The sequence below is a fragment of the Cataglyphis hispanica genome, chromosome 10, assembly GCF_021464435.1.
Source record: "Cataglyphis hispanica isolate Lineage 1 chromosome 10, ULB_Chis1_1.0, whole genome shotgun sequence".
Classification (NCBI taxonomy): domain Eukaryota; kingdom Metazoa; phylum Arthropoda; class Insecta; order Hymenoptera; family Formicidae; genus Cataglyphis; species Cataglyphis hispanica.
In genome coordinates this window covers 4,338,910-4,352,375 of record NC_065963.1, presented here as the reverse complement: position 1 = coordinate 4,352,375, position 13,466 = coordinate 4,338,910, and the positions used below count along the sequence as shown (strand labels likewise).

The 13,466-nt window shown below is 33.0% G+C and overlaps 1 protein-coding gene and 1 long non-coding RNA gene across 4 annotated transcripts in view; both read right to left on the bottom strand.

Annotated features, from left to right (window-relative positions):
* Window positions 1–13,466, bottom strand: part of LOC126852545 (fasciclin-3) — a 280,034-nt gene that overhangs the window by 130,453 nt on the left and 136,115 nt on the right. The window lies entirely within an intron of this gene.
* LOC126852613 (uncharacterized) overlaps window positions 1–13,466 on the bottom strand; it is a 112,197-nt gene that overhangs the window by 28,454 nt on the left and 70,277 nt on the right. Inside the window, exon 5 of the long non-coding RNA XR_007687855.1 lies at window positions 3,693–3,923. This is a non-coding gene — a long non-coding RNA (uncharacterized LOC126852613). The remainder of the gene's footprint in view (window positions 1–3,692; window positions 3,924–13,466) is intronic.

Sequence of the window (13,466 nt, the reverse complement as noted above, 5' to 3'; positions counted from 1 at the left end):
AATGGTAAAAGGTGTCGTCAACAAAACAGTGTTGGAGAAGCGAAACATATATGATTATTAAATACTTGTTTCTCCGTTTTTGTTCGTCGATCGAACATCGAATTCGAGAAATGAGGTCGCGCAGAATTACAGATCGCGATAAGAGAAGCTGCAATATCGAGGCGTTAGTGTTAAGTATTTCTCTATTTCTTTCTCTATTTCCACTAGAACGTTTCTCCGATATCCAATGCCACGCCGTGAACATGGTTAAGACCCACGACATTTCCTCAATGTAACTCCAGAAACTAATTTACATGAAAGCAAAGTGCACCATCTTATACAGCGTGATAAAATTGAATTGACGAACTTATTTCGATTCGCGTATTTTCTTCAAACGGCTTTAACACAACTTTACGTCTATATCGATTTTTGCCAAGCATTAAGAGATTGTCTATCATCGCTATGCAAACGTTTCTACAAATGTTTTACTTGCTCCTTAAATTCACAAAATCTTCGTAGTCTTTCGATTGTTATCTATGGATTTTTCTTCCCTTTTGAATTTTTTGCCGCATCGACAAGTCAAGAGGCACTCCGCAACGATGTGGATTCGCATCGCATATCTTCACCGGAATGACGTACGATCCGCGGATTAGCTCGAACACGACGTAGAGCAAGATAGGTACACGGAGATTTAAACCGACAGGACGAGAGCGGTAGTGGTGTGGAGTTGCCTGGCATACGTACGTCTACGACTGGTACCAAGATCGTCCTGTGCGCATTCGCGATAAATTTTCTCCGCTCTGAATATTTCGCGCACTCTATAAAATCCTCTTATCCCTCCCTGATCTACTTACTTTTCAACCTTTACAAATTGTAAGCACCTTATGTGTCCTGATTATATGTTCAATTGGACAGCGACACGATGTGAAACTCTACTACTTTTCTATATGACTTATATGCGTTGTAAAATCAAGCAAATCTTTTTCTTTTATTTTCAAAATAAATATATAAACGTATTTAAATTGACATAATTTTGTTTTGATTAATAAATTTCGAAAGAAAATGTTTCTCATTTTACGTTTAATTAAAATCTAAATGTCATATAACAAAAAATTATATAAAAAATAAAAAAATGTGATATTCCTATTAAAAATCGCATTAATATATATGCGTTTTAACGCGTCAAAGCAAATATATATCGCGCATTCTTCTTATATAAATTGCGAGATATCTTGAATGTTCATTAAGATGATACTATCGTACCTCGTGGTGATAGTTTCAAGATATGAAAATCGAAAAGTTACGAGATAAGAAGAACAAAGTTTGCTCACTCTTCCCTATCATCCCCGCGAGTTATTCCATATCGACATCTCTTTATTTCTTAGGCGAGAGAAAGTCCCTTTTCTTCGTTCTCATAAAGTTTATTGGTTGACGATGGCAATTTTAAGAACATGGTTGGAAGTAACAAAGTTTCACTGGCGACGCTTATTTGGTCCAAATATTTCAAATCTTACATATCTTACACATCTTCTTATGCAACATGATCACATATCAAATTAGTTCATCGTTTTTTTTATACAATATTTCAATTTTAATAATAAAAAAATCTGCTACGCATTCGTTGTTTCTCTATTATTAATAGTTCCCACGTAGAAAAAAAATAAATAAAATTTATTGAAATTATAAAATAATATAACATGAGATTCAGCAAGTTATTATTAATCGCGCACTTTATATCTTGGATATATGTAAATACTTTAACAAGTTTAAAATTTAATTTAGCGACATAATTTTATAGAAATTGTAATTATAAAATTACGTGCAATTATATTGAAAAAGTTTAAATAAATTAAAATTTATTAATATAAATGAATAACAGAATATATATACATATATTTTTCTGTCCAAATAAATTTTAATAAAAATTATATTGAATTATTAAACAATACTGATAATTAATATTATACAATCTGTATAAAATTAGAGAAAATTTAATATTCTCAATTTCGTGAATATTTATATTATCATGATATGCATTATATTTTACTAATTTCAATGTTGTTTAAGTTTGGCTTTTTGAATTTTCTTTAATTTAGCACAAATTTTTAATTTTCTCATATTATAGAGAAATATTTAATTCAAATATATGAGTGATCGTTGCTAATTGAAATCACATCTCATTAAACACGATATGCTAATTTTCGCGAAATGACATCCTCCAAGTATCGCGAGATTAAACTAATTTCTCTCGCTGTAGCAACACCGGTTGCTTGCACGAGCAGGCCATTTATCGGTTTCTAATTACGTTTAATCGTTACGATTTCTCAGGATTAGCCAAGGGGAGGCGGTCAAATGAGACGCCGCGATGGCACGTCCGCGGCTGATCTTATGGCTAATTCGAAGTTAACGCCAATTACCTGCAACTTTCTCTGATTACCGTCGCTATTCTAACTGGCTTATAAAGTAGCTTTTAATCAAGACTTTATAGCTAATTTGTTCGCAAAATTCTATTCCACGTTATTTTAGCATGATAAAGTTACACTGATTACACACACAAATATATCAAAAATAATTATTAATAAATCTGTCATAAAATTAATTGTATATATTTTGTGTTGTTAGATTATTCAATTAATCAAATTAATTAATTAATCTAACTTTTGATTCTAAGCTTGCATATATTTTTGTAATCAAGACTTTGATAATTTATAAATTTGAAAATTTTTAAATATGCATAATTCAACGATTATAAAATAAAAAACTTATGAAATTATTTAAAATATTTTTAATTTTATTTTCAAAAAAATAAATTTAAATAAATATAAAAAAAAATTTTTAATTTAATAAATGTCTACCTTTTATCTCTCAAATTTTACATTAGAATTCATGAATTCAAATAGGATCATTCTGCTTCTCGCTTGTATATGTTAACAAAACATTCCCGCATCACCTCTAGATAGCAATGTTTTGAATCTAATTATACACAACAGGAGCGAGTCACGCGTAATACATTAGGAGAACTTCCAACACTGCAAACATAAAGTTAAGTAACAGCTAAGTACCTTTACGCTTTGAGCTTTGTCGAATTAATCTTAGCTAACTGACTGTATGAGGTCAATCGATAGCTTGTGGTACGCTTTTGTCAAAGCATCATCATTACATGTCAAATAGCTAAAGCACGTCACATCGTCAGTTGCAGGAGTAATGCGTCAAATATATTGTTAAATGAAAATAAAGCATTGTCTAGCAATTCCGTAATCTCACATTTATCTCATATTTATGTACAAACATCTTGATTTTTATCGTCAAGTGTAAAAATTGTATTGACACAAAATATTCGATATTCACAAAGATAATTATAAAATTTCTACATGTGATCTAGCGAATTCGTATCTTAGTTTTTTTTTGCCATCGCATGTCATTTTTTTTCAATCTCAAGCTTTCTATCCAAACGGATTAAATTCCGCTTAATTTAATTTATATATCCATCATTAACATTAAAAGCAAACGCGCATATATCGACATGTGAGTATGGCAAGTCCCTTCCGTGTCGAGTTACCATTTAATTCAGAAACGTATAAATTCGACATGTTCGCGTGCTAATGCATTCAGCACATTGCTAATGTGCGTGAATACTTTTCTGCGTGTCGCGTCATTTAATATTAAAGGAAACGATACGTTTCTGCGTGCCGTACGTGTTGCCAAGTACATACCCGATTGCGGCGATTAGCTAAACCCGTGACGGAAAGTTTCCCGTCGTCGGAACTTGGACGCCGGCGCAGCTGTTAGGAACTACGTCGAAGTCGAATGCGGCAATCGACCCCGGTCAAGCTCGTGCAAAAGACGGTCGGCGAAATTACACGTCGCCGTGTATATGTTCTTTTCTCAAACTACCGATCCGGCGAATAGTACATGCAACTGGACGATGCATTGATGACACTTACCTGGAACAAAGAAAAAGAGAAATCGTACGTTAGAGAAATGCTGGAGGGAAACCTTCGCGCGGAATTTCGTTGAATTATTACGCCGATATCTTGGAACGAGAATAACAAATCAATTTCTTGACTTAGACGTGAAAGAACGAATATTCTATATATTTATAATTGATGAAAGAGATAAAGAATACGTGATATATGTAGGGATGAATTTTTTGATTTCGTAGATAATCTCTATAGAGCTAATCTTGTATGGATGTATTAGAAATTATTAAAATATTAATGTATTAATCTTGCTCTTCGTTTTTTTGCTCTCTCTCTCCCTTTCTGTTCTTAATTTTCAGATGACATTTTCTATTCTCACTCCAAGATATATAATAGCCAAGAAAAGCTGGCTATATATTTTTTTAAATTTCATTTCACGACGCCATTATTCACGATAGCTAGGAATGTTTCGCGATAAATCATATCGCAATATTATTTTCTCTACAGTTTTTACTTTGCATAATATTCAGAGCAATATAATCTAATCGTGACCATAATAAATGACATAATAAATACAATTTTCTAGATCGTTGATCATAGTTTTTATACAGTCTGTTTGATTATAGTTATTAAATAAAACAATTTTATATTAAAATATTTTAGCTAAATCAAGTTTAAACAATTAAATAATAATAATAATAATAATAAACCGTTATTAATTATTATCAAATTAATATCTATTACCACAATATTTATATAATATTTATATTTATATCTTTATGACAATATTTAATAACAACGATCCGTCGCGTTTACTGTATAATATATAATAAATCGATCTGTCGCAACTGTAGAATATCTAATATGTCAATATGCACACACACAATCTATACATATAACCGGCGCGCGCCGGAAAGAATCAAGCGCGAAAAAAGTAACAAAAAAATGGAAAGGAATACGAACGGAGAGCGAAGTGACGTGAAAAGGACTTGTCAGTCCGCAAAAAAGCGCTCTCCGCCGCGGCTTCGTGAAGAAGATAATTTGTTGGTTCAGTGAGCTCTCTCCGAGTCGACGCGGTTTCAACCGTCGTCACACACTTCGATTTCGCAGCCGTAATATCCACGTGCCGATCGCAAAGAAGTCGGCTCAAATTATCGGTCTTCGAACGTTTATATTTAACCAGAACGACTTCCATCTCGCCATCCGATAACTTAGTCTACAATTCGTTTCTTCCTCTCGATCAACTTGTAAAAGTTCTGGACATCCACGCATTTCCCGCGCCTGAGTAATATTGATATTTGTAAAATACGAATCAAATCATATCTGGAGTTTTTTCGTCGGAATGAGTTTCCTTGTTCGATGAGTTTAAATAGTATTTAAAGCATCAAACTGATGCAGTTTGATATTTCTTAAATAAATAAAAAATGAGATATATCTTTAATATTTAATTATTATTTTTATCTTTTAGGTATTATTGTATGCTTCTCTATTATCCCTTTTTAAATAAAAAAGCATAGAGTTCATAAAAAAAGATGCCATTATATGAAAGCATAGTCGATAGATAAAAGACTGTTAATACGTATATTTATGCATTCACGTATTTACTCGCTAGCGAGTAAACGTTGAAATTCAAAACGCATATGTGAATAATAGGTAAAAAGATTTATGACCGCGGTAATGTTGTACTAATTGCAAGATGAAAATTAAACTGAGAGAATATCTAAATTATCTTCTATTAGAGAAAGAGCTTTATTAATACAATATCAGTATCATTACTGCATTCACAATGTTAATAAATCGCATAAACCCAGAGAAATTGTTTGTTACGAAATCCGCTTGCAACTATATTTCGCATTGAATGCTATAATAATATGTGTTCATTGTTGAAATAATATCACCATTTCACTATCAGAATTTGATATAAATACTGTTTGTATATACGGAGATTTCCGCGAATGATATAAAGATGCAAAAAAAAAAAAGAAAATTTTACAAAACATGGAAAATGTTAAAATAGATAGTCAGCTTGCACAAATTCATCTATTACAGTGTTATATATTGACTACTCGTATTTAAAATACGAATGCTATGAATATTATAAAGTAAAAAAATATATATAACGTATTACCGTATCACTCCGACATTTTCTCTTTGTGAACGGTTAATGCAAGACGTCCGTTATATTTAAAGTTGGCAATCGATGAGGAGGGCGCGACAGAATCTCCGGAAGGGAATTGAAAATAGGATCGGGACTTGGTATACAAGGTAGTCGTCGTGTGAATCAACAATGGTCAACCATACATACTGACCGACGTTTTTAGAGAACACATATTTGTACGTACGAGCGAGTGTTCCGACAACTTGTTTAATTAAACGTCCTTCGCGATTAGGGTGATATTCCTTTGATGGTCTTTCACTGAAACCTATCATACTAAAAAACGTATTCGATCAAGATATAATTACTTTCAGACTGTATCGGTTAATGTAACGGAAAATCGAATTAAAGTCGCTTATAAAAATGTAAGAATATTTTTCTGAAATTAAACTCAGTTTCTATTCGGAAAAATATTCAACAAAACAAAATCATATTACACACGTTTCTCTCTCGGCGGAATATAAAATATAGGCGAGGTTTTCATTTCATACGAAATCGAAACTACGAAAATAAAGTTACGTTAGTCAGAATATAAAATGTAAAATTAGATATGTCATCGTTCTACGGGAATGTGCCATCGTTGCATTTTTATGAAGGAAACAGTGAGAATCGTCATGAAACATTCTCGAGAAACCGAAGAGATTCTCCGTTTTTCCGACTCGAGATAAACGGCGTCGCGATATTGCGAATCCTAGTCTAGACTTTTCGTGATCTCACTCGGCTCTCGTCTCGTCTACGTGCGCTTCGCTTCTCGATTCTGCCGTTCGCTTTGGCGGGTATCTCTTCTTTCCGCACGCGCTCGTGTCTAGAAGGTGAGAAAATGGAAATACGCGGGGAATGCGATAGCGAAAGAAGAGAGCAATAAACTGGATTAGAATCGATCGTGCGCCCTGCATAACTCGCAGGATTACGTAATTGTAACTTGCATGTGTACGTATTGCGAACACTGTCACACATAATCACGCACGTAACTGCGCGACAAAGATGAGAAAAGAGAGTCTTTCAACTATATTTATCTTAACTTATCGTATTCAATAGAAAATAATCGTTTTTTATGTATTTTAGATGCGGAATTAAATATTGAAAATAAAATATTTTTTACATCATAATTTAATATCATATATTTAATCGTTCATAAAAATAGCTCTATAATATACCATAGCGTGCTATATATGTACGTTTATTTTTATGTAGCACAAATTACATAACGTTTTATTCTATAAATATTCTATAAATTCAGGTAACCCATTTGTTACGATCAAATCGATTGCGTCAAACTAATTACATTATACAGTTAATACTTAAAATACATATTACCGAGCGCCGCGAAATAGATACTACATCGATATATTTGCAATTTTCCCCATGTAACTCTCCAGATTCTTGGAATAGCGAATGCTACGAAGAGGAGATAGAGAGAGATCGTCGCGGTCGAAATGTTGGTGCGCGTAAAGTCGAAAAGGCTCAGCATGGCCATGGATCAAATACAGATCGAACGGCACGTGACAACTGGATTTTCGTGGACTTTGTGTCCCCGCGAGAACAGCGAGGGACGGCGCGATTTTATTCTGCACCAGTAGAAAACGCGCGATGGGATTTCGTAGCGAGAAATCGAGTCCAACCGGAGAGTTGATAGGCGGATGAAATATGACGCGTTGGCAAAGAGCATATTCGACCATCACCGCAAAGGAGCAATAAAATCCGTTGACGCGATAGCGAGGAACGGAAGGGACGATTTTGCTCTATTTTTGAGAAACTGAGAATATGTAAAAATGTCGTACGAGATAACGTAACGAGACGAAATCGTTTTCGAAATTTGCGTCAAACCCTCCTGGAGATATTGTCAACAATGTATGATTTATTTGCAGTTCCGACATAACTTCGAAAATAGTGTTTGACGTTCGTGGGATATCGTGCTGAAAGCGTTTTGGTTAATCCTTCTCTTAAGGCCCTCTCTTTAAGTTGTCTCGCCAAACCAAAAATACTCAGATTTTTTTAAAAAATGCCTCATAAAATCATGACAAGTATCTTTCAGCAGTATATTTATTTTGTCAAGCTTTTTTTTTCTCCATATATTCGATACGATAATATTTTAAAAATTAATCTTTGGAAAAATTCATTAAAGAAATATGAAACATGTTACTTCCCCAAATGTTGGTTTCTTATATAATAATGGAATTTCAGTTTGACAAGAGACGCGTTATTAAACTGTTTATTTCGTATATACAATGTGCTGCATACAATGTGCTCTGTCACTAAATCTTCGTACTATCCTTTACTACATGCAGCATGTCGGTGACATGTAATAAAGTCTAGCTTGTCCCGTTTGATGCGCTTGCCCAATCTAGACAAGGACATAAACTTTTGATGCATCTCTGCTGCAGCAAAAATTAACACAAAATCAAAGATTAACAATTTCACTCAATTAAATTTCGCACACTATAAATGTATGAGATCCGCCGCAAGTCGCTATTCAAGATATTGCGGGCGCAGATAATATCTGTCATACTTATACAACATCGCATATCTTTTGTCATTTTTAAAAACGAACGTTAATTGTCATATTCCTTTCAATGCGGTCTCGTTCAATAAAAAATTGTGCTTACAAATAATCATTTTATTTCGATTACTATTTTTCTCAGTTGTAGTCATATGTCGGAAAAATCTGTATTAAAATAAATTGAATCTATAGAAAGAAATGTTATCACACATTTGTCATCGCAATTGTCGTTATAAACGATATAAGATATAAAATAGTTTAATTATTTGTTTTTTTTAAAGCTTAATTTGAAAAAAAAATTAGCCCTTAAAGAGAGAAAGCTATTAAAGTTCGACATTTATTGAAGGAAACATCGTGATTGAAAAAGAATAACTTAAGGTAACAGTTTAAAAAAAAAACGATAATAGCATTCACGTCGCCGTCATGAATGCTATTACAGGATCGACAGCGCACCATAGTAATTATTCTTCTAGAAATGGACCACGTCCCTTTCGAGCACCCGACCATTCTCCAAGATCCCGTAAGGAACCTGTCGTCGGTTGGCCACGCGAATGAGGAAGCATATTATTCCGGGCGCGTGCTCGGCGAGGGCACGAGCCTTAAGTCGCATTCCGCGCGATACCCCCGAGGGTGCTTTTGTCAGATGACATGCCGGTGAATAATTCACCCGGCGCATACAGCGATGACGTTTTCGCCAACGAGAAATTCGAGCCGAGACCCAACATCGGCGCCATACATTCTGTTCTCGCGATCAAACGCAATTATTATCGAACCGTTTCGTGTCGCGAAAACTCGAAAAGTAATGTTTCTTCGATGTTCGTCTAGCTGTCCACCTGTACGTAAAAAGGGCGCGCGCGTACTTGTTTTTAGTAACTTCGGATCTTACGGGGCAAGTTTGCGAAGCTCGTCACGTCGCGTCGGTTGTTCTTGGTAGAGTACGCAGGTGCGCCGGAAATGATGGCGAAATTGCACGTTTATATAGCAAACATAATGGAGTGTGTATACTATGCGTCTGCCCTTTGTGTGAGTACTCTTATCTTTAAGATTATTGACATTACGGCAGCCTCCTTGTCACTATAATCTTTAATCTACGTAATAACTCACTGTGTGTAATATCATTTGTACTTCGCATAGAAATTTGAGCAATTTCCAATTTAATTTATTCGAAGTATAAAAAATTAATTTCTTCAAATGCAACTTTTTAAAAAGGTGCCTTTATCGAATATTTTGTAAGGTATATTATTTTTATTTTATTTTCAATTATCATGTCCTTCGATATTTTTATTAATGTATTTGTCAAATATATTTGATATATTTTATTAATTATTAATATTTACAATTATTAATATCTCTCATCTAATATCTCACATAGTATTAGTAGATAATCAACAAGTTTCCTTTTTAATTAAATCAACTAAATATAATCAATTATTTTAATTATATTTACTCTTATTACACGAGTCAAATATATGCAAAATGATGCACATGGTATCGCTGATATTGTTGAAATCCCAAAATGGAAATTGAGGGAGATCGATTTTACTGAATTGGATTATGCAACAATACACAGTAGTCGTTATGCTTACTGTTCCGCTTTAAGATAACGGTCTCATATATATATATATATATATATATATATATATATATATATATATATATATAGTAAGTAACTTGTAACTTCTCGAGTATTATCTTCTAAAATGTTACATTCTAGCCAGTTGCAACGTAACGGACGTTGATAGTACATACGCTAGGATAAAACGTTTTATGAAAATGACTACGTAATGTTAAACGAAATACAAGAACGCGTTAAAGAATATTATAACTTTCTCTCTCTCTCTCTCTGTCTGTTTCTAACGCTTTATTATCATAACAAACCATGTTATATAAAGTTATTATTGTTTACGAATTCACACTGACTCTATATCTTTTAAAAATATAAATCAAATAAATTGTATTAAAGATTGTCTATCGCAAATTAGGTATAATAAAGCAAATTTCGTATTGTTAATAAACCTGCAACTGAATTGTCTGTAAAAAATCGAGATAGATAGCCTATAAAAGATTCATTACGCTAATGTCCGAGTCGATATCGAAATATTGGATATAATTTATTTATAAATGAAATTTTTTATAAAATTAATTTCACGAGTACAATTAAATATTATGATGTACGTTAAAAGAGACATTGAATCTACAAACATAGATATAAACATAGAAACTATGTCAAAAGCAAAATCGAAATGGAAAATACCTCAATATTATTGAATATATATGATTCTTCTTGAATATATTCTTTATAATAAGTATTAATATATATTTTTTTAAATATTTTTAATAATAATTTTAGTAATTGAGATACCATATCTGCTGAGATATAAATCTTGTTCAAGATTCAAATTTGCTTCAAATACACACACAAAATAATTTATCGAGAGAAAAATGTAAACATGCGTCGCGCAATATTTTATCGAAAACAATTCTTTTATCATAATACAATGTTTTAATAGACCACATACGCATTCCGGTGTATATATTGGATATTATCATGAATATAATATCAACTGACACATATTAGCAGGACTCTCGCGCTTTCAAGACCGCGGTTCAAGAGATATATCCGGCGTACATACACTAGGTCGGGAAACAGAGACTGTATTTTTGCGAATCCGGAAGAAAAACGCTTTTATTTCTTTCTCCTCTTCCCGCTCTTCTATCTCACTTACATATACAACTTTGCCGGGGAAGTATTAAATCTCAAATATTTAATATCCTCAGATTTTCGTACGTAATCTCGACGTTCTCGTGTATCCTGCCACCAACTTGGAACCCCGAAGGACTCTCCTAAGATGAAAGTGTGAACCTTGTCGCAAATAACGGAACGGTATTCCTTCTATGTAGAATGTAGACACGATGTGCCGTGCAAACGCAACTGGCTGCGATGCGGATATTATAAAGTATGCGGAAGAAATAGAGAAGAAATACAAGTGGAACTTCCATCCATTCAAGAGATGACTTTGAACAATCCAGACGAAAATAGTTATTTTCTTCAACAATTTTCTCTTTAATAATTAGAAGAAAAGATTAATTCCAATTAAGTATTCATAAAAAAAATATTCTTCTTGCTTACATATGTGTATTTATATGCATGCATTTCGGAATTAGCAGAAACGTAATATTGTCTTTAATAAAATTTTGAATCGACTTTCTCTGAGAAAAGGCTCATCATCGTTCAAATGAATGATGTTTCATTATTAGAAGATACTTCTAAGTGCTACGATTTTTTCGTTAATAAAGGCTAGGTACTATCGGTATAAAATTTCAGTAAGAAATCGATATTCGGGAGAGAAATAATTTTAACGTTATTGCATTCAAATTTTATGTCTCTCTCTTTTAACTACAGCAGCAAAAAATCATATGAATATTACGGCGAAATAAAAATATTCATTTGAATGACACACACACACTTGAAAATTTAAATATATTTGTAAAAATATTTTTGCAATAATGCAAAAAATGTAAGAAACTTATGTATTTTAAAATTTCCTAAACTTCTTAATTTATGAATTTACTACTGAGTGAGTTTCACGCTATCGAAATATATCTCTGTGCAGAACAAATTTTAGCAAATTGACATTAAATTCCAGCACAGTGCTTAATGCCAACATCCACTATTCGATATTTCCTCGATATGAAATTTCAATTTATTATGAAGAAAAATAAAATATTTCTGTGTGTGACGGCGGAGTAATTTTTCATCGGATAATGGAAAGGTGGGTTGAGAACGTATAAAACGCTCATCGTGCTCGACAGCTAGCCTGGCTGATTTGACGTTAAGTTGTATTTTAAGCCAAAAACAGAGAATTTATCGCCGCGTCTCCGCCTAATTTTAGTTTTAGACTCAAAGAATGCAATATAAAGACAAATAAAAAAAAATCTATTTTATTTATTTATTTATTTTTATTTTTTTTATTTTTTGCTTCTATTTATTTGCTTAATTCCTTTGTCTTCTTTGAAGTCATAAAATTAAATGTTTTAATTGAATGTATTATATTGAACTTTAGTGTCATGAGAACGCACTTTCTTCTTCGATAAATAATAATGCATAATTTAATCAAAAATTAATAATTTGCATAAGAATATTTTCTAAAGATAAATATAATTTTTTTATATAAAAATGCTTAATTGGCAAAATTGTCTGCCGTTACTTTCGATTACATCCTTCAAGTACTCAAGTGATACAAGTGATTATTGCATTCTCGGAAAGTGCCGATTCGATTCCACGGTCCGACCAACATATAGAAACCAATAATTGAAGGAAGTAGTTTGCCTTAACTATTAACGTCCGACATATCTAACTATCTGCGCGCTAAGGCCCGATAACGAAGACACGGTTGGACTATCGTTAGAATTAATATCGTCCGTTCAATTTCAATTTAGCTGTCTGACGCATTTATCTCGCTGAATACTAAATTAGGAGAATGGAAAATATATATATATTTACAAATCTTAAAATAATTATTTAGAATTTAATATAGTTCGCATTATCAAAATATTAAATAAGATAGATTTTTTGAGCCGTCATTAAAAATAAATTTCATATAGCGGTTAAGAATTATATACATTCGATTATCGATCCAGACTTCTCGCTCTCTCAGAACACGCAGTGATGAGAGATACTCGCCTTTAGCTAGCGGCGCACCATCGCGCCAGTGTACGGTTTCTGTCATGGAAACTTTAGAAGCGGCGGAAAGAATGTTCGCGTCGCGACAACTTTCTATTTAAATTGGATGGGAAATGGAGAGGAAAGTGCGAAACGGTACGAAGAAGAAAGAGAGAGAGAGAGAGAGAGAGGGATAGTAGGCATCGCTCACGAGGGAACGATTTCAGGGTAGATTTCGTCTGTCTCGTG